Source organism: Mustela lutreola, chromosome 3, assembly GCF_030435805.1.
Source record: "Mustela lutreola isolate mMusLut2 chromosome 3, mMusLut2.pri, whole genome shotgun sequence".
NCBI lineage: Eukaryota > Metazoa > Chordata > Mammalia > Carnivora > Mustelidae > Mustela > Mustela lutreola.
The window spans coordinates 99,811,286-99,834,856 of record NC_081292.1 but is presented as its reverse complement, the minus strand read 5'-3'; positions in this window follow the sequence as shown (position 1 = coordinate 99,834,856).

Genomic DNA, 23,571 nt, shown 5'->3' with positions numbered 1-23,571 from the left:
TTCTTTGGGAAATCAGAGTCGAGTTTGTGGGATGCTGCTGCTGCTTGCCTGAGCTAGTCTCCGTAGCACGATGTAAGAAACCCGCATGGAGCGAAATTCTCTTGGCCCTAGCATCCCTTCTGCCTGAGAGAGACGTGCTTTTGCACATCGGCAAAGGGCCTAAGGGGAAGGGACCAGTCTGTCACTGTGCTCCCCAGGAGAATGTCTGGGGAAGGTGCAGCACGTTACCTGGGAGAAGAGAAGGAGCCGTTGGCCTTGCTGTCGGGAAACGGTCATGAAGCAGGAGAGCCTTTCATACAGGAACTGTGGGCGAGAGTTAAGACAAATGTCACTCTCTCCCTTGTGGTGAGAATGAAGCCTGGCTGCAAAGGAGATACGAGGGACGGCTAGGGCATATGCGTGTGCTCCACTCTGAGGAAGGAGTCTGGGCAGAAGGCAGGACTGTCCTGTGTCTCCGGTCCCAAGGGGACTGCCTCTCCTTGGCCACCTGTCCCTAGAGCAGACTTGGGCTTGCCACCAGGCTCAATACCCGGAACTCGGGGAAACAGCTCTGGAGGACGTGCAGTCAATGCCGTATTCCAACAAGATGTGGCAGAGTTGTCGGTGGCAGGCGGTGTGCCGAGGATGGAGTGGGGACAGTCCCGACAGCTCCTCATCCCAGTGCACGGGCGTTGTGAAGGGAACCTGTCGCCTCTCCTCTCCTGTGGGAAGGCACTGGCCTAGTCCCCGAGTCCGCCTGAGTGCCAGAGCAAAAGGCCAAGCCTTTCCTACGCCGAGAGATGGTTGTGGGCATAGAGTGCCATCCTAGGCCACGCACGCTGCTGCAGGCTGGTGAATGTGTCTGCTTAGTTCGGCTTGTCACGGTGAACCCAGGGCGCGAACATGGGGCCCGGGAAAGGGAAGCCCAAGAGGCACGAGCAATCCCGCAGCTCTTCTTCCCTGACGCGACATTGTGAACGCCCAAAGCCTTGCAGATGGAGCAACAGCGAGGTGCGGTTTGCGCCAAGCTGAAAACCTCTGCGAAAGCATAGCAGTCGCTGGGAAATCAGAGTCGGTTCTGTGGGAGGCTTTTGCTGCTTTCCTTAGACTAGTATTCATAGCTAGATGCTAGATACCCGCATAGAGCGAAAGTCTGTTTCCCGGGACATACCGTCTTGGAAAACAAAGTATTCTTTTGGAAATCAGAGTCGGGTTTGTGGGATGCTGCTGCTGCTTGTCTGAGCTAGTCTCCCTAGCACGGTGGAAGAAACCCGCATGGAGGGAAATTCTCTTGGCCCTAGCATCCGTTCTGCCTGAGAGAGAAGCGTTTTTGCACATCGGCAATGGGCCTTAAGGGAAGGGACCAGTCTGTCACTGGGCTCCCCAGGAGCATGTCTGGGGAAGGTGCAGCAGGTTACCCGGGAGAAGAGAAGGAGCCGTTGGCCTTGCAGTCGGTAAACGGTCGAGAAGCAGGAGGGCCTGCCGTGGCAGGAACAGCAGGTGGGTGGCAAGACAAGTGTCACCCTCTCCCTTTGGGGAGAGAGTGAAGCCTGGCTGCTTAGAAGACATGAGCAGACGTCGAGGACAGGGGCGCGTGCTCCACTTTGAGGAAGCAGTCTGGGCAGAAGGCAGGGCTGTCCTGTGCTCCTAGGCCACCAGTACATAGGGGAGGCGTGGGCTTGTCACCAGGCTCCCGGCCCTGGAGTCGCAGAAACAGCTCCTGGAGGGACGCGCCGTCAGAGGCAGTCTTCCTCCAGGGTGTGGCAGCGTTGGCGGGGGCAGGGTGTGTCCCTGGAAAGGAGGGCCAGTTACCCGTTATTCCCCATCCCGGGGCGCGGGAGGTGTGCAGGGATCCTGTCGAATTTCCTCTCGGCTGGGGAGGGCACTGGCCTAGTCCCCTGTCCACCTGAACGCCAGAGCAAAAGGGCAGGCCTTGCCTTCGCCGGGAGATGGTATTGTGATCCGAGTGCCATCCTAGAAGACGCACGCTGCTGCAGGGTTGAGGCTGTGTCTGCTTATTTCGGCTTGACCATGTGAACCCAGGACGCGAATATGGAGACCTGGAAAGCAAGGCCCAAGAGGCACCAGCTGTCCCGCAACTCTTCTTCCCTTCATCGACGGAAGCCCTGCTGAGGAAGCAGTGGCGAAGTGCGGTTCGCTTCAAGCCCAAAGCCTCTGCGAAAGCACAGCATTCGTTAGGAAAACAGAGTCGGGTTTGTGAAATGCTGCTGCTGCTTGCCGGAGCTAGTTTCTGTAGCACGGTGGAAGAAACCCGCATGGAGCGAAATTCACTTGGCTCTAGCATCCCTTCTGCCTTAGGAGAAGAGTTTTTGGACATCTGCAAAGGGCTTGAAGAAAGGGACAAGTCTGTCACTGTACCTCCCAGGAGCATATCTGGGGAAGGTGCAGTACGTTGCCCGGGGAAAGAGAAGGAGCCGTTGGCCTTGCTGTCGGGAAACGTTCGTGACTCAGGAGAGGCAGCCATGGCAGGAACAGCGGGCGTGTGGCAAGACAAGTGTCATCCTCTCCCTTTGCGGAGAGAATGAAGCCTGGCTGCAAAGGAGACACGAGGGTACGACTAGTCAAGGCGCGTGTGCTTCGCTCTGAGGAAGGTGTCTGGGCAGAAGGCAGGCCTGTCCTGTGCCTCTGGTCCCAATGGGACTGCGTCTCCTTGGCCACCTGTCCCTAGGGCAGACTTGGGCTTGCCACCAGGCTCCATACCCGGAACTCGCATAAAAAGCTCCCTGCAGGATGGTCAGTCAACGCCGTATTCCAACACAATGTGGCAGCGTTGTCGGTGGAGCTCTCCCACAGCTCTTCTTCCCTGATGAGACAGAGCGAATGCCCAAATGCTTGCTGAGGAAGCAGCAGCGAAGTGCGGTTCGCGCCAAGTTGAAAACCCCTGCGAGAGATTACGTCGCTGGGAAATCAGAGTCGGTTCTGTGGGCTGCTCTTTCTGCTTGCCTTAGCCTAGTATTCGCAGCACACAGGTGAAACCCGCATAGAATGAAGCTCTCTGCCCGGGCATCCCCTCTGGGAAAGCACAGCATTCTTTGGGAAATCAGAGTCGGGTTTGAGGATGGTGCTTCTCCTTGCCTGAGCTTGTCTCACAGCACAGTGTAATAAACCCGCATGGAGCGAAATTCTCTTTGTCCGTGCATCCCCTCTGCCTGAGAGAGAAGCGTGTTTGCGCCTGTGGAAACAGTGTTAAGGAAAGGGACACGTCTCTCACTGGGCTCCACAGCAGCATGTCAGGGGATGGCGCAGCACGTCGCCCCGGGAGTATTTAAGGTGCCTTGGCCTTGCCGTTGGGAAACGGTCATGAAGCAGGAGAGCCTGCCATGGCAGGAACAGCGGGCGAATGGCAAGACACGTGTCACCCTCTCCCTTTGTGGAGAGAATGAAGCCTGGCTGCAAAGGAGACACGAGGGACGACTAGGGCATGGGCGTGTGTTGCACGCTGAGGAAGGAGTCTTGGCAGAATGCAGGCCTGTCCTGTGCCTCTGGTCCCAAGGGGACTTCGTCTCCTTTGCCAACTGAGCCTCGGGCAGACTTGGGCTTGCCACCAGGCTCCATACCCGGAACTCGCAGAAACAGCTCCCTGGAGGATGTGCAGTCAATGCCGTATTCCAACAAGATGTGGCAGAGTTGTCGGTGGCAGTGGTTGTGCTGAGGATGGAGTGGGGACGGTCCCGACAGCTCCCCATCTCAGTGCACGGGCGTTGTGAAGGGTACCTGCTGCCTCTCCTCTCCTGTGGGAAGGCACTGGCCTAGTTCCCCAGTCAGCCTGAGTGCCGGAGCAAAAGGCCAAGCCATGCCTACGCCGAGAGATGGTTGTGGGCATAGAGTGCCATCCTAGGCCACGCACGCTGCTGCAAGGCTGTGAATGTGTCTGCTTAGGTCGACTTGTCAGGGTGAACTCAGGGCGCGAACATGGAGCCCGGGATAGAGAAGCCCAAGAGGCACCAGCACTCCCGCAGCTCTTCTTCCCTGACGCGACATTGTGAACGCCCAAAGCCTTGCAGATGGAGCAACAGCGAGGTGCGGTTCGCACCAAGCTGAAAACCTCTGCGAAAGCATAGCAGTCGCTGGGAAATCAGAGTCGGTTCTGTGGGCGGCTTTTGCTGCTTTCCTTAGACTAGTATTCATAGATAGAGGCTAGAAACCCGCATAGAGCGAAAGTCTGTTTGCCGGGACATACCCTCGGGGAAAACAAAGCATTCTTTGGGAAATCAGAGTCGAGTTTGTGGGATGCTGCTGCTGCTTGCCTGAGCTAGTCTCCGTAGCACGATGTAAGAAACCCGCATGGAGCGAAATTCTCTTGGCCCTAGCATCCCTTCTGCCTGAGAGAGACGTGCTTTTGCACATCGGCAAAGGGCCTAAGGGGAAGGGACCAGTCTGTCACTGTGCTCCCCAGGAGAATGTCTGGGGAAGGTGCAGCACGTTACCTGGGAGAAGAGAAGGAGCCGTTGGCCTTGCTGTCTGGAAACGGTCATGAAGCAGGAGAGCCTTTCATAGCAGGAACTGTGGGCGAGAGTTAAGACAAATGTCACTCTCTCCCTTGTGGTGAGAATGAAGCCTGGCTGCAAAGGAGATACGAGGGACGACTAGGGCATATGCGTGTGCTCCACTCTGAGGAAGGAGTCTGGGCAGAAGGCAGGACTGTCCTGTGTCTCCGGTCCCAAGGGGACTGCCTCTCCTTGGCCACCTGTCCCTAGAGCAGACTTGGGCTTGCCACCAGGCTCAATACCCGGAACTCGGGGAAACAGCTCTGGAGGACGTGCAGTCAATGCCGTATTCCAACAAGATGTGGCAGAGTTGTCGGTGGCAGGCGGTGTGCCGAGGATGGAGTGGGAACGGTCCCGACAGCTCCTCATCCCAGTGCACGGGCGTTGTGAAGGGAACCTGTCGCCTCTCCTCTCCTGTGGGAAGGCACTGGCCTAGTCCCCGAGTCCACCTGAGTGCCAGAGCAAAAGGCCAAGCCTTCCCTACGCCGAGAGATGGTTGTGGGCATAGAGTGCCATCCTAGGCCACGCACGCTGCTGCAGCCTTGTGAATGTGTCTGCTTAGTTCGGCTTGTCACGGTGAACCAGGGCGCGAACATGGGGCCCAGGAAAGGGAAGCCCAAGAGGCACCAGCAATCCCGCAGCTCTTCTTCCCTGATGCGACATTGTGAACGCCCAAAGCCTTGCAGATGGAGCAACAGCGAGGTGCGGTTTGCGCCAACTGAAAACCTCTGCGAAAGCATAGCAGTCGCTGGGAAATCAGAGTCGGTTCTGTGGGCGGCTTTTGCTGCTTTCCTTAGACTAGTATTCATAGCTAGATGCTAGATACCCGCATAGAGCGAAAGTCTGTTTCCCGGGACATACCGTCTTGGAAAACAAAGTATTCTTTTGGAAATCAGAGTCGGGTTTGTGGGATGCTGCTGCTGCTTGTCTGAGCTAGTCTCCCTAGCTCGGTGGAAGAAACCCGCATGGAGGGAAATTCTCTTGGCCCTAGCAACCCTTCTGCCTGAGAGAGAAGCGTTTTTGCACATCGGCAATGGGCCTTAAGGGAAGGGACCAGTCTGTCACTGGGCTCCCCAGGAGCATGTCTGGGGAAGGTGCAGCAGGTTACCCGGGAGAAGAGAAGGAGCCGTTGGCCTTGCAGTCGGTAAACGGTCGAGAAGCACGAGGGCCTGCCATGGCAGGAACAGCGGGTGGGTGGCAAGACAAGTGTCACCCTCTCCCTTTGGGGAGAGAGTGAAGCCTGGCTGCTTAGAAGACATGAGCAGACGTCGAGGACAGGGGCGCGTGCTCCACTTTGAGGAAGCAGTCTGGACAGAAGGCAGGGCTGTCCTGTGCTCCTAGGCCACCAGTACATAGGGGAGGCGTGGGCTTGTCACCAGGCTCCGGGCCCTGGAGTCGCAGAAACAGCTCCTGTAAGGACGCGCAGTCAGAGGCAGTCTTCCTCCAGGGTGTGGCAGCGTTCACGGGGGCAGGGTGTGTCCCTGGAAAGGAGGGCCAGTTACCCGTTATTCCCCATCCCGGGGCGCGGGCGGTGTGCAGGGATCCTGTCGAATTTCCTCTCGGCTTGGGAAGGCACTGGCCTAGTCCCCTGTCCACCTGAACGCCAGAGCAAAAGGGCAGGCCTTGCCTTCGCCGGGAGATGGTATTGTGATCCGAGTGCCATCCTAGAAGACGCACGCTGCTGCAGGGTTGAGGCTGTGTCTGCTTATTTCGGCTTGACCATGTGAACCCAGGAGGCGAATATGGAGACCGGGAAAGCAAGGCCCAAGAGGCACCAGCTGTCCCGCAACTCTTCTTCCCTTCATCGACGGAAGCCCTGCTGAGGAAGCAGTGGCGAAGTGCGGTTCGCTTCAAGCCCAAAGCCTCTGCGAAAGCACAGCATTCGTTAGGAAAACAGAGTCGGGTTTGTGAAATGCTGCTGCTGCTTGCCGGAGCTAGTTTCTGTAGCACGGTGGAAGAAACCCGCATGGAGCGAAATTCACTTGGCTCTAGCATCCCTTCTGCCTGAGGAGAAGAGTTTTTGGACATCTGCAAAGGGCTTGAAGAAAGGGACAAGTCTGTCACTGTACCTCCCAGGAGCATATCTGGGGAAGGTGCAGTACGTTGCCCGGGGAAAGAGAAGGAGCCGTTGGCCTTGCTGTCGGGAAACGTTCGTGACTCAGGAGAGGCAGCCATGGCAGGAACAGCGGGCGTGTGGCAAGACAAGTGTCATCCTCTCCCTTTGCGGAGAGAATGAAGCCTGGCTGCAAAGGAGACACGAGGGTACGACTAGTCAAGGCGCGTGTGCTTCGCTCTGAGGAAGGTGTCTGGGCAGAAGGCAGGCCTGTCCTGTGCCTCTGGTCCCAATGGGACTGCGTCTCCTTGGCCACCTGTCCCTAGGGCAGACTTGGGCTTGCCACCAGGCTCCATACCCGGAACTCGCATAAAAAGCTCCCTGCAGGATGGTCAGTCAACGCCGTATTCCAACACAATGTGGCAGCGTTGTCGGTGGAGCTCTCCCACAGCTCTTCTTCCCTGATGAGACAGAGCGAATGCCCAAAGGCTTGCTGAGGAAGCAGCAGCGAAGTGCGGTTCGTGCCAAGTTGAAAACCCCTGCGAGAGATTACGTCGCTGGGAAATCAGAGTCGGTTCTGTGGGCTGCTCTTTCTGCTTGCCTTAGCCTAGTATTCGCAGCACACAGGTGAAACCCGCATAGAATGAAGCTCTCTGCCCGGGCATCCCCTCTGGGAAAGCACAGCATTCTTTGGGAAATCAGAGTCGGGTTTGGGGATGGTGCTTCTCCTTCCTGAGCTTGTCCCACAGCACAGTGTAATAAACCCGCATGGAGCGAAATTCTCTTTGTCCGTGCATCCCCTCTGCCTGAGAGAGAAGCGTGTTTGCGCCTGTGGAAACAGTGTTAAGGAAAGGGACACGTCTCTCACTGGGCTCCACAGCAGCATGTCAGGGGATGGCGCAGCACGTCGCCCCGGGAGTATTTAAGGTGCCTTGGCCTTGCCGTTGGGAAACGGTCATGAAGCAGGAGAGCCTGCCATGGCAGGAACAGCGGGCGAATGGCAAGACACGTGTCACCCTCTCCCTTTGTGGAGAGAATGAAGCCTGGCTGCAAAGGAGACACGAGGGACGACTAGGGCATGGGCGTGTGCTGCACTCTGAGGAAGGAGTCTTGGCAGAATGCAGGCCTGTCCTGTGCCTCTGGTCCCAAGGGGACTTCGTCTCCTTTGCCAACTGAGCCTCGGGCAGACTTGGGCTTGCCACCAGGCTCCATACCCGGAACTCGCAGAAACAGCTCCCTGGAGGACGTGCAGTCAATGCCGTATTCCAACAAGATGTGGCAGAGTTGTCGGTGGCAGTGGTTGTGCTGAGGATGGAGTGGGGACGGTCCCGACAGCTCCCCATCTCAGTGCATGGGCGTTGTGAAGGGAACCTGCTGCCTCTCCTCTCCTGTGGGAAGGCACTGGCCTAGTTCCCCAGTCAGCCTGAGTGCCGGAGCAAAAGGCCAAGCCATGCCTACGCCGAGAGATGGTTGTGGGCATAGAGTGCCGTCCTAGGCCACGCATGCTGCTGCAAGGCTGTGAATGTGTCTGCTTAGGTCGACTTGTCAGGGTGAACTCAGGGCGCGAACATGGAGCCCGGGAAAGAGAAGCCCAAGAGGCACCAGCACTCCCGCAGCTCTTCTTCCCTGACGCGACATTGTGAACGCCCAAAGCCTTGCAGATGGAGCAACAGCGAGGTGCGGTTCTCACCAAGCTGAAAACCTCTGCGAAAGCATAGCAGTCGCTGGGAAATCAGAGTCGGTTCTGTGGGCGGCTTTTGCTGCTTTCCTTAGACTAGTATTCATAGATAGAGGCTAGAAACCCGCATAGAGCGAAAGTCTGTTTGCCGGGACATACCCTCGGGGAAAACAAAGCATTCTTTGGGAAATCAGAGTCGAGTTTGTGGGATGCTGCTGCTGCTTGCCTGAGCTAGTCTCCGTAGCACGATGTAAGAAACCCGCATGGAGCGAAATTCTCTTGGCCCTAGCATCCCTTCTGCCTGAGAGAGACGTGCTTTTGCACATCGGCAAGGGGCCTAAGGGGAAGGGACCAGTCTGTCACTGTGCTCCCCAGGAGAATGTCTGGGGAAGGTGCAGCACGTTACCTGGGAGAAGAGAAGGAGCCGTTGGCCTTGCTGTCGGGAAACGGTCATGAAGCAGGAGAGCCTTTCATAGCAGGAACTGTGGGTGAGAGTTAAGACAAATGTCACTCTCTCCCTTGTGGTGAGAATGAAGCCTGGCTGCAAAGGAGATACGAGGGACGGCTAGGGCATATGCGTGTGCTCCACTCTGAGGAAGGAGTCTGGGCAGAAGGCAGGACTGTCCTGTGTCTCCGGTCCCAAGGGGACTGCCTCTCCTTGGCCACCTGTCCCTAGAGCAGACTTGGGCTTGCCAGCAGGCTCAATACCCGGAACTCAGGGAAACAGCTCTGGAGGACGTGCAGTCAATGCCGTATTCCAACAAGATGTGGCAGAGTTGTCGGTGGCAGGCGGTGTGCCGAGGATGGAGTGGGGACAGTCCCGACAGCTCCTCATCCCAGTGCACGGGCGTTGTGAAGGGAACCTGTCGCCTCTCCTCTCCTGTGGGAAGGCACTGGCCTAGTCCCCGAGTCCGCCTGAGTGCCAGAGCAAAAGGCCAAGCCTTTCCTACGCCGAGAGATGGTTGTGGGCATAGAGTGCCATCCTAGGCCACGCACGCTGCTGCAGGCTTGTGAATGTGTCTGCTTAGTTCGGCTTGTCACGGTGAACCCAGGGCGCGAACATGGGGCCCGGGAAAGGGAAGCCCAAGAGGCACGAGCAATCCCGCAGCTCTTCTTCCCTGACGCGACATTGTGAACGCCCAAAGCCTTGCAGATGGAGCAACAGCGAGGTGCGGTTTGCGCCAAGCTGAAAACCTCTGCGAAAGCATAGCAGTCGCTGGGAAATCAGAGTCGGTTCTGTGGGAGGCTTTTGCTGCTTTCCTTAGACTAGTATTCATAGCTAGATGCTAGACACCCGCATAGAGCGAAAGTCTGTTTCCCGGGACATACCGTCTTGGAAAACAAAGTATTCTTTTGGAAATCAGAGTCGGGTTTGTGGGATGCTGCTGCTGCTTGTCTGAGCTAGTCTCCCTAGCACGGTGGAAGAAACCCGCATGGAGGGAAATTCTCTTGGCCCTAGCATCCGTTCTGCCTGAGAGAGAAGCGTTTTTGCACATCTGCAATGGGCCTTAAGGGAAGGGACCAGTCTGTCACTGGGCTCCCCAGGAGCATGTCTGGGGAAGGTGCAGCAGGTTACCCGGGAGAAGAGAAGGAGCCGTTGGCCTTGCAGTCGGTAAACGGTCGAGAAGCAGGAGGGCCTGCCGTGGCAGGAACAGCGGGTGGGTGGCAAGACAAGTGTCACCCTCTCCCTTTGGGGAGAGAGTGAAGCCTGGCTGCTTAGAAGACATGAGCAGACGTCGAGGACAGGGGCGCGTGCTCCACTTTGAGGAAGCAGTCTGGACAGAAGGCAGGGCTGTCCTGTGCTCCTAGGCCACCAGTACATAGGGGAGGCGTGGGCTTGTCACCAGGCTCCCGGCCCTGGAGTCGCAGAAACAGCTCCTGGAGGGACGCGACGTCAGAGGCAGTCTTCCTCCAGGGTGTGGCAGCGTTGGCGGGGGCAGGGTGTGTCCCTGGAAAGGAGGGCCAGTTACCCGTTATTCCCCATCCCGGGGCGCGGGAGGTGTGCAGGGATCCTGTCGAATTTCCTCTCGGCTGGCGAGGGCACTGGCCTAGTCCCCTGTCCAACTGAACGCCAGAGCAAAAGGGCAGGCCTTGCCTTCGCCGGGAGATGGTATTGTGATCCGAGTGCCATCCTAGAAGACGCACGCTGCTGCAGGGTTGAGGCTGTGTCTGCTTATTTCGGCTTGACCATGTGAACCCAGGACGCGAATATGGAGACCTGGAAAGCAAGGCCCAAGAGGCACCAGCTGTCCCGCAGCTCTTCTTCCCTTCATCGACGGAAGCCCTGCTGAGGAAGCAGTGGCGAAGTGCGGTTCGCTTCAAGCCCAAAGCCTCTGCGAAAGCACAGCATTCGTTAGGAAAACAGAGTCGGGTTTGTGAAATGCTGCTGCTGCTTGCCGGAGGTAGTTTCTGTAGCACGGTGGAAGAAACCCGCATGGAGCGAAATTCACTTGGCTCTAGCATCCCTTCTGCCTGAGGAGAAGAGTTTTTGGACATCTGCAAAGGGCTTGAAGAAAGGGACAAGTCTGTCACTGTACCTCCCAGGAGCATATCTGGGGAAGGTGCAGTACGTTGCCCGGGGAAAGAGAAGGAGCCGTTGGCCTTGCTGTCGGGAAACGTTCGTGACTCAGGAGAGGCAGCCATGGCAGGAACAGCGGGCGTGTGGCAAGACAAGTGTCATCCTCTCCCTTTGCGGAGAGAATGAAGCCTGGCTGCAAAGGAGACACGAGGGTACGACTAGTCAAGGCGCGTGTGCTCCGCTCTGAGGAAGGTGTCTGGGCAGAAGGCAGGCCTGTCCTGTGCCTCTGGTCCCAATGGGACTGCGTCTCCTTGGCCACCTGTCCCTAGGGCAGACTTGGGCTTGCCACCAGGCTCCATACCCGGAACTCGCATAAAAAGCTCCCTGCAGGATGGTCAGTCAACGCCGTATTCCAACACAATGTGGCAGCGTTGTCGGTGGAGCTCTCCCACAGCTCTTCTTCCCTGATGAGACAGAGCGAATGCCCAAAGGCTTGCTGAGGAAGCAGCAGCGAAGTGCGGTTCGCGCCAAGTTGAAAACCCCTGCGAGAGATTACGTCGCTGGGAAATCAGAGTCGGTTCTGTGGGCTGCTCTTTCTGCTTGCCTTAGCCTAGTATTCGCAGCACACAGGTGAAACCCGCATAGAATGAAGCTCTCTGCCCGGGCATCCCCTCTGGGAAAGCACAGCATTCTTTGGGAAATCAGAGTCGGGTTTGGGGATGGTGCTTCTCCTTGCCTGAGCTTGTCTCACAGCACAGTGTAATAAACCCGCATGGAGCGAAATTCTCTTTGTCCGTGCATCCCCTCTGCCTGAGAGAGAAGCGTGTTTGCGCCTGTAGAAACAGTGTTAAGGAAAGGGACACGTCTCTCACTGGGCTCCACAGCAGCATGTCAGGGGATGGCGCAGCACGTCGCCCCGGGAGTATTTAAGGTGCGTTGGCCTTGCCGTTGGGAAACGGTCATGAAGCAGGAGAGCCTGCCATGGCAGGAACAGCGGGCGAATGGCAAGACACGTGTCACCCTCTCCCTTTGTGGAGAGAATGAAGCCTGGCTGCAAAGGAGACACGAGGGACGACTAGGGCATGGGCGTGTGCTGCACTCTGAGGAAGGAGTCTTGGCAGAATGCAGGCCTGTCCTGTGCCTCTGGTCCCAAGGGGACTTCGTCTCCTTTGCCAACTGAGCCTCGGGCAGACTTGGGCTTGCCACCAGGCTCCATACCCGGAACTCGCAGATACAGCTCCCTGGAGGATGTGCAGTCAATGCCGTATTCCAACAAGATGTGGCAGAGTTGTCGGTGGCAGTGGTTGTGCTGAGGATGGAGTGGGGACGGTCCCGACAGCTCCCCATCTCAGTGCACGGGCGTTGTGAAGGGAACCTGCTGCCTCTCCTCTCCTGTGGGAAGGCACTGGCCTAGTTCCCCAGTCAGCCTGAGTGCCGGAGCAAAAGGCCAAGCCATGCCTACGCCGAGAGATGGTTGTGGGCATAGAGTGCCATCCTAGGCCACGCACGCTGCTGCAAGGCTGTGAATGTGTCTGCTTAGGTCGACTTGTCAGGGTGAACTCAGGGCGCGAACATGGAGCCCGGGAAAGAGAAGCCCAAGAGGCACCAGCAATCCCGCAGCTCTTCTTCCCTGACGCGACATTGTGAACGCCCAAAGCCTTGCAGATGGAGCAACAGCGAGGTGCGGTTCGCACCAAACTGAAAACCTCTGCGAAAGCATAGCAGTCGCTGGGAAATCAGAGTCGGTTCTGTGGGCGGCTTTTGCTGCTTTCCTTAGACTAGTATTCATAGATAGAGGCTAGAAACCCGCATAGAGCGAAAGTCTGTTTGCCGGGACATACCCTCGGGGAAAACAAAGCATTCTTTGGGAAATCAGAGTCGAGTTTGTGGGATGCTGCTGCTGCTTGCCTGAGCTAGTCTCCGTAGCACGATGTAAGAAACCCGCATGGAGCGAAATTCTCTTGGCCCTAGCATCCCTTCTGCCTGAGAGAGACGTGCTTTTGCACATCGGCAAAGGGCCTAAGGGGAAGGGACCAGTCTGTCACTGTGCTCCCCAGGAGAATGTCTGGGGAAGGTGCAGCACGTTACCTGGGAGAAGAGAAGGAGCCGTTGGCCTTGCTGTCGGGAAACGGTCATGAAGCAGGAGAGCCTTTCATAGCAGGAACTGTGGGCGAGAGTTAAGACAAATGTCACTCTCTCCCTTGTGGTGAGAATGAAGCCTGGCTGCAAAGGAGATACGAGGGACGGCTAGGGCATATGCGTGTGCTCCACTCTGAGGAAGGAGTCTGGGCAGAAGGCAGGACTGTCCTGTGTCTCCGGTCCCAAGGGGACTGCCTCTCCTTGGCCACCTGTCCCTAGAGCAGACTTGGGCTTGCCACCAGGCTCAATACCCGGAACTCGGGGAAACAGCTCTGGAGGACGTGCAGTCAATGCCGTATTCCAACAAGATGTGGCAGAGTTGTCGGTGGCTGGCGGTGTGCCGAGGATGGAGTGGGGACAATACCGACAGCCCCTCAACCCAGTGCACGGGCGTTGTGAAGGGAACCTGTCGCCTCTCCTCTCCTGTGGGAAGGCACTGGCCTAGTCCCCGAGTCCGCCTGAGTGCCAGAGCAAAAGGCCAAGCCTTTCCTACGCCGAGAGATGGTTGTGGGCATAGAGTGCCATCCTAGGCCACGCACGCTGCTGCAGGCTTGTGAATGTGTCTGCTTAGTTCGGCTTGTCACGGTGAACCCAGGGCGCGAACATGGGGCCCGGGAAAGGGAAGCCCAAGAGGCACGAGCAATCCCGCAGCTCTTCTTCCCTGACGCGACATTGTGAACGCCCAAAGCCTTGCAGATGGAGCAACAGCGAGGTGCGGTTTGCGCCAAGCTGAAAACCTCTGCGAAAGCATAGCAGTCGCTGGGAAATCAGAGTCGGTTCTGTGGGAGGCTTTTGCTGCTTTCCTTAGACTAGTATTCATAGCTAGATGCTAGATACCCGCATAGAGCGAAAGTCTGTTTCCCGGGACATACCGTCTTGGAAAACAAAGTATTCTTTTGGAAATCAGAGTTGGGTTTGTGGGATGCTGCTGCTGCTTGTCTGAGCTAGTCTCCCTAGCACGGTGGAAGAAACCCGCATGGAGGGAAATTCTCTTGGCCCTAGCATCCGTTCTGCCTGAGAGAGAAGCATTTTTGCACATCTGCAATGGGCCTTAAGGGAAGGGACCAGTCTGTCACTGGGCTCCCCAGGAGCATGTCTGGGGAAGGTGCAGCAGGTTACCCGGGAGAAGAGAAGGAGCCGTTGGCCTTGCAGTCGGTAAACGGTCGAGAAGCAGGAGGGCCTGCCGTGGCAGGAACAGCGGGTGGGTGGCAAGACAAGTGTCACCCTCTCCCTTTGGGGAGAGAGTGAAGCCTGGCTGCTTAGAAGACATGAGCAGACGTCGAGGACAGGGGCGCGTGCTCCACTTTGAGGAAGCAGTCTGGACAGAAGGCAGGGCTGTCCTGTGCTCCTAGGCCACCAGTACATAGGGGAGGCGTGGGCTTGTCACCAGGCTCCCGGCCCTGGAGTCGCAGAAACAGCTCCTGGAGGGACGCGCAGTCAGAGGCAGTCTTCCTCCAGGGTGAGGCAGCGTTGGCGGGGGCAGGGTGTGTCCCTGGAAAGGAGGGCCAGTTACCCGTTATTCCCCATCCCTGGGCGCGGGCGGTGTGCAGGGATCCTGTCGAATTTCCTCTCGGCTGGGGAAGGCACTGGCCTAGTCCCCTGTCCACCTGAACGCCAGAGCAAAAGGGCAGGCCTTGCCTTCGCCGGGAGATGGTATTGTGATCCGAGTGCCATCCTAGAAGACGCACGCTGCTGCAGGGTTGAGGCTGTGTCTGCTTATTTCGGCTTGACCATGTGAACCCAGGAGGCGAATATGGAGACCGGGAAAGCAAGGCCCAAGAGGCACCAGCTGTCCCGCAACTCTTCTTCCCTTCATCGACGGAAGCCCTGCTGAGGAAGCAGTGGCGAAGTGCGGTTCGCTTCAAGCCCAAAGCCTCTGCGAAAGCACAGCATTCGTTAGGAAAACAGAGTCGGGTTTGTGAAATGCTGCTGCTGCTTGCCGGAGCTAGTTTCTGTAGCACGGTGGAAGAAACCCGCATGGAGCGAAATTCACTTGGCTCTAGCATCCCTTCTGCCTTAGGAGAAGAGTTTTTGGACATCTGCAAAGGGCTTGAAGAAAGGGACAAGTCTGTCACTGTACCTCCCAGGAGCATATCTGGGGAAGGTGCAGTACGTTGCCCGGGGAAAGAGAAGGAGCCGTTGGCCTTGCTGTCGGGAAACGTTCGTGACTCAGGAGAGGCAGCCATGGCAGGAACAGCGGGCGTGTGGCAAGACAAGTGTCATCCTCTCCCTTTGCGGAGAGAATGAAGCCTGGCTGCAAAGGAGACACGAGGGTACGACTAGTCAAGGCGCGTGTGCTTCGCTCTGAGGAAGGTGTCTGGGCAGAAGGCAGGCCTGTCCTGTGCCTCTGGTCCCAATGGGACTGCGTCTCCTTGGCCACCTGTCCCTAGGGCCGACTTGGGCTTGCCACCAGGCTCCATACCCGGAACTCGCATAAAAAGCTCCCTGCAGGATGGTCAGTCAACGCCGTATTCCAACACAATGTGGCAGCGTTGTCGGTGGAGCTCTCCCACAGCTCTTCTTCCCTGATGAGACAGAGCGAATGCCCAAAGGCTTGCTGAGGAAGCAGCAGCGAAGTGCGGTTCGCGCCAAGTTGAAAACCCCTGCGAGAGATTACGTCGCTGGGAAATCAGAGTCGGTTCTGTGGGCTGCTCTTTCTGCTTGCCTTAGCCTAGTATTCGCAGCACACAGGTGAAACCCGCATAGAATGAAGCTCTCTGCCCGGGCATCCCCTCTGGGAAAGCACAGCATTCTTTGGGAAATCAGAGTCGGGTTTGGGGATGGTGCTTCTCCTTGCCTGAGCTTGTCCCACAGCACAGTGTAATAAACCCGCATGGAGCGAAATTCTCTTTGTCCGTGCATCCCCTCTGCCTGAGAGAGAAGCGTGTTTGCGCCTGTGGAAACAGTGTTAAGGAAAGGGACACGTCTCTCACTGGGCTCCACAGCAGCATGTCAGGGGATGGCGCAGCACGTCGCCCCGGGAGTATTTAAAGTGCCTTGGCCTTGCCGTTGGGAAACGGTCATGAAGCAGGAGAGCCTGCCATGGCAGGAACAGCGGGCGAATGGCAAGACACGTGTCACCCTCTCCCTTTGTGGAGAGAATGAAGCCTGGCTGCAAAGGAGACACGAGGGACGACTAGGGCATGGGCGTGTGCTGCACTCTGAGGAAGGAGTCTTGGCAGAATGCAGGCCTGTCCTGTGCCTCTGGTCCCAAGGGGACTTCGTCTCCTTTGCCAACTGAGCCTCGGGCAGACTTGGGCTTGCCACCAGTCTCCATACCCGGAACTCGCAGAAACAGCTCCCTGGAGGACGTGCAGTCAATGCCGTATTCCAACAAATGTGGCAGAGTTGTCGGTGGCAGTGGTTGTGCTGAGGATGGAGTGGGGACGGTCCCGACAGCTCCCCATCTCAGTGCACGGGCGTTGTGAAGGGAACCTGCTGCCTCTCCTCTCCTGTGGGAAGGCACTGGCCTAGTTCCCCAGTCAGCCTGAGTGCCGGAGCAAAAGGCCAAGCCATGCCTACGCCGAGAGATGGTTGTGGGCATAGAGTGCCATCCTAGGCCACGCACGCTGCTGCAAGGCTGTGAATGTGTCTGCTTAGGTCGACTTGTCAGGGTGAACTCAGGGCGCGAACATGGAGCCCGGGAAAGAGAAGCCCAAGAGGCACCAGCACTCCCGCAGCTCTTCTTCCCTGACGCGACATTGTGAACGCCCAAAGCCTTGCAGATGGAGCAACAGCGAGGTGCGGTTCGCACCAAACTGAAAACCTCTGCGAAAGCATAGCAGTCGCTGGGAAATCAGAGTCGGTTCTGTGGGCGGCTTTTGCTGCTTTCCTTAGACTAGTATTCATAGATAGAGGCTAGAAACCCGCATAGAGCGAAAGTCTGTTTGCCGGGACATACCCTCGGGGAAAACAAAGCATTCTTTGGGAAATCAGAGTCGAGTTTGTGGGATGCTGCTGCTGCTTGCTTGAGCTAGTCTCCGTAGCACGATGTAAGAAACCCGCATGGAGCGAAATTCTCTTGGCCCTAGCATCCCTTCTGCCTGAGAGAGACGTGCTTTTGCACATCGGCAAAGGGCCTAAGGGGAAGGGACCAGTCTGTCACTGTGCTCCCCAGGAGAATGTCTGGGGAAGGTGCAGCCCGTTACCTGGGAGAAGAGAAGGAGCCGTTGGCCTTGCTGTCTGGAAACGGTCATGAAGCAGGAGAGCCTTTCATAGCAGGAACTGTGGGCGAGAGTTAAGACAAATGTCACTCTCTCCCTTGTGGTGAGAATGAAGCCTGGCTGCAAAGGAGATACGAGGGACGACTAGGGCATATGCGTGTGCTCCACTCTGAGGAAGGAGTCTGGGCAGAAGGCAGGACTGTCCTGTGTCTCCGATCCCAAGGGGACTGCCTCTCCTTGGCCACCTGTCCCTAGAGCAGACTTGGGCTTGCCACCAGGCTCAATACCCGGAACTTGGGGAAACAGCTCTGGAGGACGTGCAGTCAATGCCGTATTCCAACAAGATGTGGCAGAGTTGTCGGTGGCAGGCGGTGTGCCGAGGATGGAGTGGGGACGGTCCCGACAGCTCCTCATCCCAGTGCACGGGCGTTGTGAAGGGAACCTGTCGCCTCTCCTCTCCTGTGGGAAGGCACTGGCCTAGTCCCCGCGTCCGCCTGAGTGCCAGAGCAAAAGGCCAAGCCTTCCCTACGCCGAGAGATGGTTGTGGGCATAGAGTGCCATCCTAGGCCACGCACGCTGCTGCAGCCTTGTGAATGTGTCTGCTTAGTTCGGCTTGTCACGGTGAACCCAGGGCGCGAACATGGGGCCCGGGAAAGGGAAGCCCAAGAGGCACCAGCAATCCCGCAGCTCTTCTTCCCTGACGCGACATTGTGAACGCCCAAAGCCTTGCAGATGGAGCAACAGCGAGGTGCGGTTTGCGCCAAGCTGAAAACCTCTGCGAAAGCATAGCAGTCGCTGGGAAATCAGAGTCGGTTCTGTGGGAGGCTTTTGCTGCTTTCCTTAGACTAGTATTCATAGCTAGATGCTAGATACCCGCATAGAGCGAAAGTCTGTTTCCCGGGACATACCGTCTTGGAAAACAAAGTATTCTTTTGGAAATCAGAGTCGGGTTTGTGGGATGCTGCTGCTGCTTGTCTGAGCTAGTCTCCCTAGCTCGGTGGAAGAAACCCGCATGGAGGGAAAATCTCTTGGCCCTAGCAACCCTTCTGCATGAGAGAGAAGCGTTTTTGCACATCGGCAATGGGCCTTAAGGGAAGGGACCAGTCTGTCACTGGGCTCCCCAGGAGCATGTCTGGGGAAGGTGCAGCAGGTTACCCGGGAGAAGAGAAGGAGCCGTTGGCCTTGCAGTCGGTAAACGGTCGAGAAGCAGGAGGGCCTGCCGTGGCAGGAACAGCGGGTGGGTGGCAAGACAAGTGTCACCCTCTCCCTTTGGGGAGAGAGTGAAGCCTGGCTGCTTAGAAGACATGAGCAGACGTCGAGGACAGGGGCGCGTGCTCCACTTTGAGGAAGCAGTCTGGACAGAAGGCAGGGCTGTCCTGTGCTCCTAGGCCACCAGTACATAGGGGAGGCGTGGGCTTGTCACCAGGCTCCCGGCCCTGGAGTCGCAGAAACAGCTCCTGGAGGGACGCGACGTCAGAGGCAGTCTTCCTCCAGGGTGTGGCAGCGTTGGCGGGGGCAGGGTGTGTCCCTGGAAAGGAGGGCCAGTTACCCGTTATTCCCCATCCCTGGGCGCGGGCGGTGTGCAGGGATCCTGTCGAATTTCCTCTCGGCTGGGGAGGGCACTGGCCTAGTCCCCTGTCCACCTGAACGCCAGAGCAAAAGGGCAGGCCTTGCCTTCGCCGGGAGATGGTATTGTGATCCGAGTGCCATCCTAGAAGACGCACGCTGCTGCAGGGTTGAGGCTGTGTCTGCTTATTTCGGCTTGACTATGTGAACCCAGGAGGCGAATATGGAGACCGGGAAAGCAAGGCCCAAGAGGCACCAGCTGTCCCGCAACTCTTCTTCCCTTCATCGACGGAAGCCCTGCTGAGGAAGCAGTGGCGAAGTGCGGTTCGCTTCAAGCCCAAAGCCTCTGCGAAAGCACAGCATTCGTTAGGAAAACAGAGTCGGGTTTGTGAAATGCTGCTGCTGCTTGCCGGAGCTAGTTTCTGTAGCACGGTGGAAGAAACCCGCATGGAGCGAAATTCACTTGGCTCTAGCATCCCTTCTGCCTTAGGAGAAGAGTTTTTGGACATCTGCAAAGGGCTTGAAGAAAGGGACAAGTCTGTCACTGTACCTCCCAGGAGCATAGCTGGGGAAGGTGCAGTACGTTGCCCGGGGAAAGAGAAGGAGCCGTTGGCCTTGCTGTCGGGAAACGTTCGTGACTCAGGAGAGGCAGCCATGGCAGGAACAGCGGGCGTGTGGCAAGACAAGTGTCATCCTCTCCCTTTGCGGAGAGAATGAAGCCTGGCTGCAAAGGAGACACGAGTGTACGACTAGTCAAGGCGCGTGTGCTTCGCTCTGAGGAAGGTGTCTGGGCAGAAGGCAGGCCTGTCCTGTGCCTCTGGTCCCAATGGGACTGCGTCTCCTTGGCCACCTGTCCCTAGGGCCGACTTGGGCTTGCCACCAGGCTCCATACCCGGAACTCGCATAAAAAGCTCCCTGCAGGATGGTCAGTCAACGCCATATTCCAACACAATGTGGCAGCGTTGTCGGTGGAGCTCTCCCACAGCTCTTCTTCCCTGATGAGACAGAGCGAATACCCAAAGGCTTGCTGAGGAAGCAGCAGCGAAGTGCGGTTCGCGCCAAGTTGAAAACCCCTGCGAGAGATTACGTCGCTGGGAAATCAGAGTCGGTTCTGTGGGCTGCTCTTTCTGCTTGCCTTAGCCTAGTATTCGCAGCACACAGGTGAAACCCGCATAGAATGAAGCTCTCTGCCCGGGCATCCCCTCTGGGAAAGCACAGCATTCTTTGGGAAATCAGAGTCGGGTTTGGGGATGGTGCTTCTCCTTGCCTGAGCTTGTCCCACAGCACAGTGTAATAAACCCGCATGGAGCGAAATTCTCTTTGTCCGTGCATCCCCTCTGCCTGAGAGAGAAGCGTGTTTGCGCCTGTGGAAACAGTGTTAAGGAAAGGGACACGTCTCTCACTGGGCTCCACAGCAGCATGTCAGGGGATGGCGCAGCACGTCGCCCCGGGAGTATTTAAAGTGCCTTGGCCTTGCCGTTGGGAAACGGTCATGAAGCAGGAGAGCCTGCCATGGCAGGAACAGCGGGCGAATGGCAAGACACGTGTCACCCTCTCCCTTTGTGGAGAGAATGAAGCCTGGCTGCAAAGGAGACACGAGGGACGACTAGGGCATGGGCGTGTGCTGCACTCTGAGGAAGGAGTCTTGGCAGAATGCAGGCCTGTCCTGTGCCTCTGGTCCCAAGGGGACTTCGTCTCCTTTGCCAACTGAGCCTCGGGCAGACTTGGGCTTGCCACCAGTCTCCATACCCGGAACTCGCAGAAACAGCTCCCTGGAGGACGTGCAGTCAATGCCGTATTCCAACAAATGTGGCAGAGTTGTCGGTGGCAGTGGTTGTGCTGAGGATGGAGTGGGGACGGTCCCGACAGCTCCCCATCTCAGTGCACGGGCGTTGTGAAGGGAACCTGCTGCCTCTCCTCTCCTGTGGGAAGGCACTGGCCTAGTTCCCCAGTCAGCCTGAGTGCCGGAGCAAAAGGCCAAGCCATGCCTACGCCGAGAGATGGTTGTGGGCATAGAGTGCCATCCTAGGCCACGCACGCTGCTGCAAGGCTGTGAATGTGTCTGCTTAGGTCGACTTGTCAGGGTGAACTCAGGGCGCGAACATGGAGCCCGGGAAAGAGAAGCCCAAGAGGCACCAGCACTCCCGCAGCTCTTCTTCCCTGACGCGACATTGTGAACGCCCAAAGCCTTGCAGATGGAGCAACAGCGAGGTGCGGTTCGCACCAAACTGAAAACCTCTGCGAAAGCATAGCAGTCGCTGGGAAATCAGAGTCGGTTCTGTGGGCGGCTTTTGCTGCTTTCCTTAGACTAGTATTCATAGATAGAGGCTAGAAACCCGCATAGAGCGAAAGTCTGTTTGCCGGGACATACCCTCGGGGAAAACAAAGCATTCTTTGGGAAATCAGAGTCGAGTTTGTGGGATGCTGCTGCTGCTTGCTTGAGCTAGTCTCCGTAGCACGATGTAAGAAACCCGCATGGAGCGAAATTTTCTTGGCCCTAGCATCCCTTCTGCCTGAGAGAGACGTGCTTTTGCACATCGGCAAAGGGCCTAAGGGGAAGGGACCAGTCTGTCACTGTGCTCCCCAGGAGAATGTCTGGGGAAGGTGCAGCCCGTTACCTGGGAGAAGAGAAGGAGCCGTTGGCCTTGCTGTCTGGAAACGGTCATGAAGCAGGAGAGCCTTTCATAGCAGGAACTGTGGGCGAGAGTTAAGACAAATGTCACTCTCTCCCTTGTGGTGAGAATGAAGCCTGGCTGCAAAGGAGATACGAGGGACGACTAGGGCATATGCGTGTGCTCCACTCTGAGGAAGGAGTCTGGGCAGAAGGCAGGACTGTCCTGTGTCTCCGATCCCAAGGGGACTGCCTCTCCTTGGCCACCTGTCCCTAGAGCAGACTTGGGCTTGCCACCAGGCTCAATACCCGGAACTTGGGGAAACAGCTCTGGAGGACGTGCAGTCAATGCCGTATTCCAACAAGATGTGGCAGAGTTGTCGGTGGCAGGCGGTGTGCCGAGGATGGAGTGGGGACGGTCCCGACAGCTCCTCATCCCAGTGCACGGGCGTTGTGAAGGGAACCTGTCGCCTCTCCTCTCCTGTGGGAAGGCACTGGCCTAGTCCCCGCGTCCGCCTGAGTGCCAGAGCAAAAGGCCAAGCCTTCCCTACGCCGAGAGATGGTTGTGGGCATAGAGTGCCATCCTAGGCCACGCACGCTGCTGCAGCCTTGTGAATGTGTCTGCTTAGTTCGGCTTGTCACGGTGAACCCAGGGCGCGAACATGGGGCCCGGGAAAGGGAAGCCCAAGAGGCACCAGCAATCCCGCAGCTCTTCTTCCCTGACGCGACATTGTGAACGCCCAAAGCCTTGCAGATGGAGCAACAGCGAGGTGCGGTTTGCGCCAAGCTGAAAACCTCTGCGAAAGCATAGCAGTCGCTGGGAAATCAGAGTCGGTTCTGTGGGAGGCTTTTGCTGCTTTCCTTAGACTAGTATTCATAGCTAGATGCTAGATACCCGCATAGAGCGAAAGTCTGTTTCCCGGGACATACCGTCTTGGAAAACAAAGTATTCTTTTGGAAATCAGAGTCGGGTTTGTGGGATGCTGCTGCTGCTTGTCTGAGCTAGTCTCCCTAGCTCGGTGGAAGAAACCCGCATGGAGGGAAATTCTCTTGGCCCTAGCAACCCTTCTGCCTGAGAGAGAAGCGTTTTTGCACATCGGCAATGGGCCTTAAGGGAAGGGACCAGTCTGTCACTGGGCTCCCCAGGAGCATGTCTGGGGAAGGTGCAGCAGGTTACCCGGGAGAAGAGAAGGAGCCGTTGGCCTTGCAGTCGGTAAACGGTCGAGAAGCAGGAGGGCCTGCCGTGGCAGGAACAGCAGGTGGGTGGCAAGACAAGTGTCACCCTCTCCCTTTGGGGAGAGAGTGAAGCCTGGCTGCTTAGAAGACATGAGCAGACGTCGAGGACAGGGGCGCGTGCTCCACTTTGAGGAAGCAGTCTGGACAGAAGGCAGGGCTGTCCTGTGCTCCTAGGCCACCAGTACATAGGGGAGGCGTGGGCTTGTCACCAGGCTCCGGGCCCTGGAGTCGCAGAAACAGCTCCTGGAGGGACGCGCAGTCAGAGGCAGTCTTCCTCCAGGGTGTGGCAGCGTTCACGGGGGCAGGGTGTGTCCCTGGAAAGGAGGGCCAGTTACCCGTTATTCCCCATCCCGGGGCGCGGGCGGTGTGCAGGGATCCTGTCGAATTTCCTCTCGGCTGGGGAGGGCACTGGCCTAGTCCCCTGTCCACCTGAACGCCAGAGCAAAAGGGCAGGCCTTGCCTTCGCCGGGAGATGGTATTGTGATCCGAGTGCCATCCTAGAAGACGCACGCTGCTGCAGGGTTGAGGTTGTGTCTGCTTATTTCGGCTTGACCATGTGAACCCAGGACGCGAATATGGAGACCGGGAAAGCAAGGCCCAAGAGGTACCAGATGTCCCGCAACTCTTCTTCCCTTCATCGACGGAAGCCCTGCTGAGGAAGCAGTGGCGAAGTGCGGTTCGCTTCAAGCCCAAAGCCTCTGCGAAAGCACAGCATTCGTTAGGAAAACAGAGTCGGGTTTGTGAAATGCTGCTGCTGCTTGCCGGAGCTAGTTTCTGTAGCACGGTGGAAGAAACCCGCATGGAGCGAAATTCACTTGGCTCTAGCATCCCTTCTGCCTGAGGAGAAGAGTTTTTGGACATCTGCAAAGGGCTTGAAGAAAGGGACAAGTCTGTCACTGTACCTCCCAGGAGCATATCTGGGGAAGGTGCAGTACGTTGCCCGGGGAAAGAGAAGGAGCCGTTGGCCTTGCTGTCGGGAAACGTTCGTGACTCAGGAGAGGCAGCCATGGCAGGAACAGCGGGCGTGTGGCAAGACAAGTGTCATCCTCTCCCTTTGCGGAGAGAATGAAGCCTGGCTGCAAAGGAGACACGAGGGTACGACTAGTCAAGGCGCTTGTGC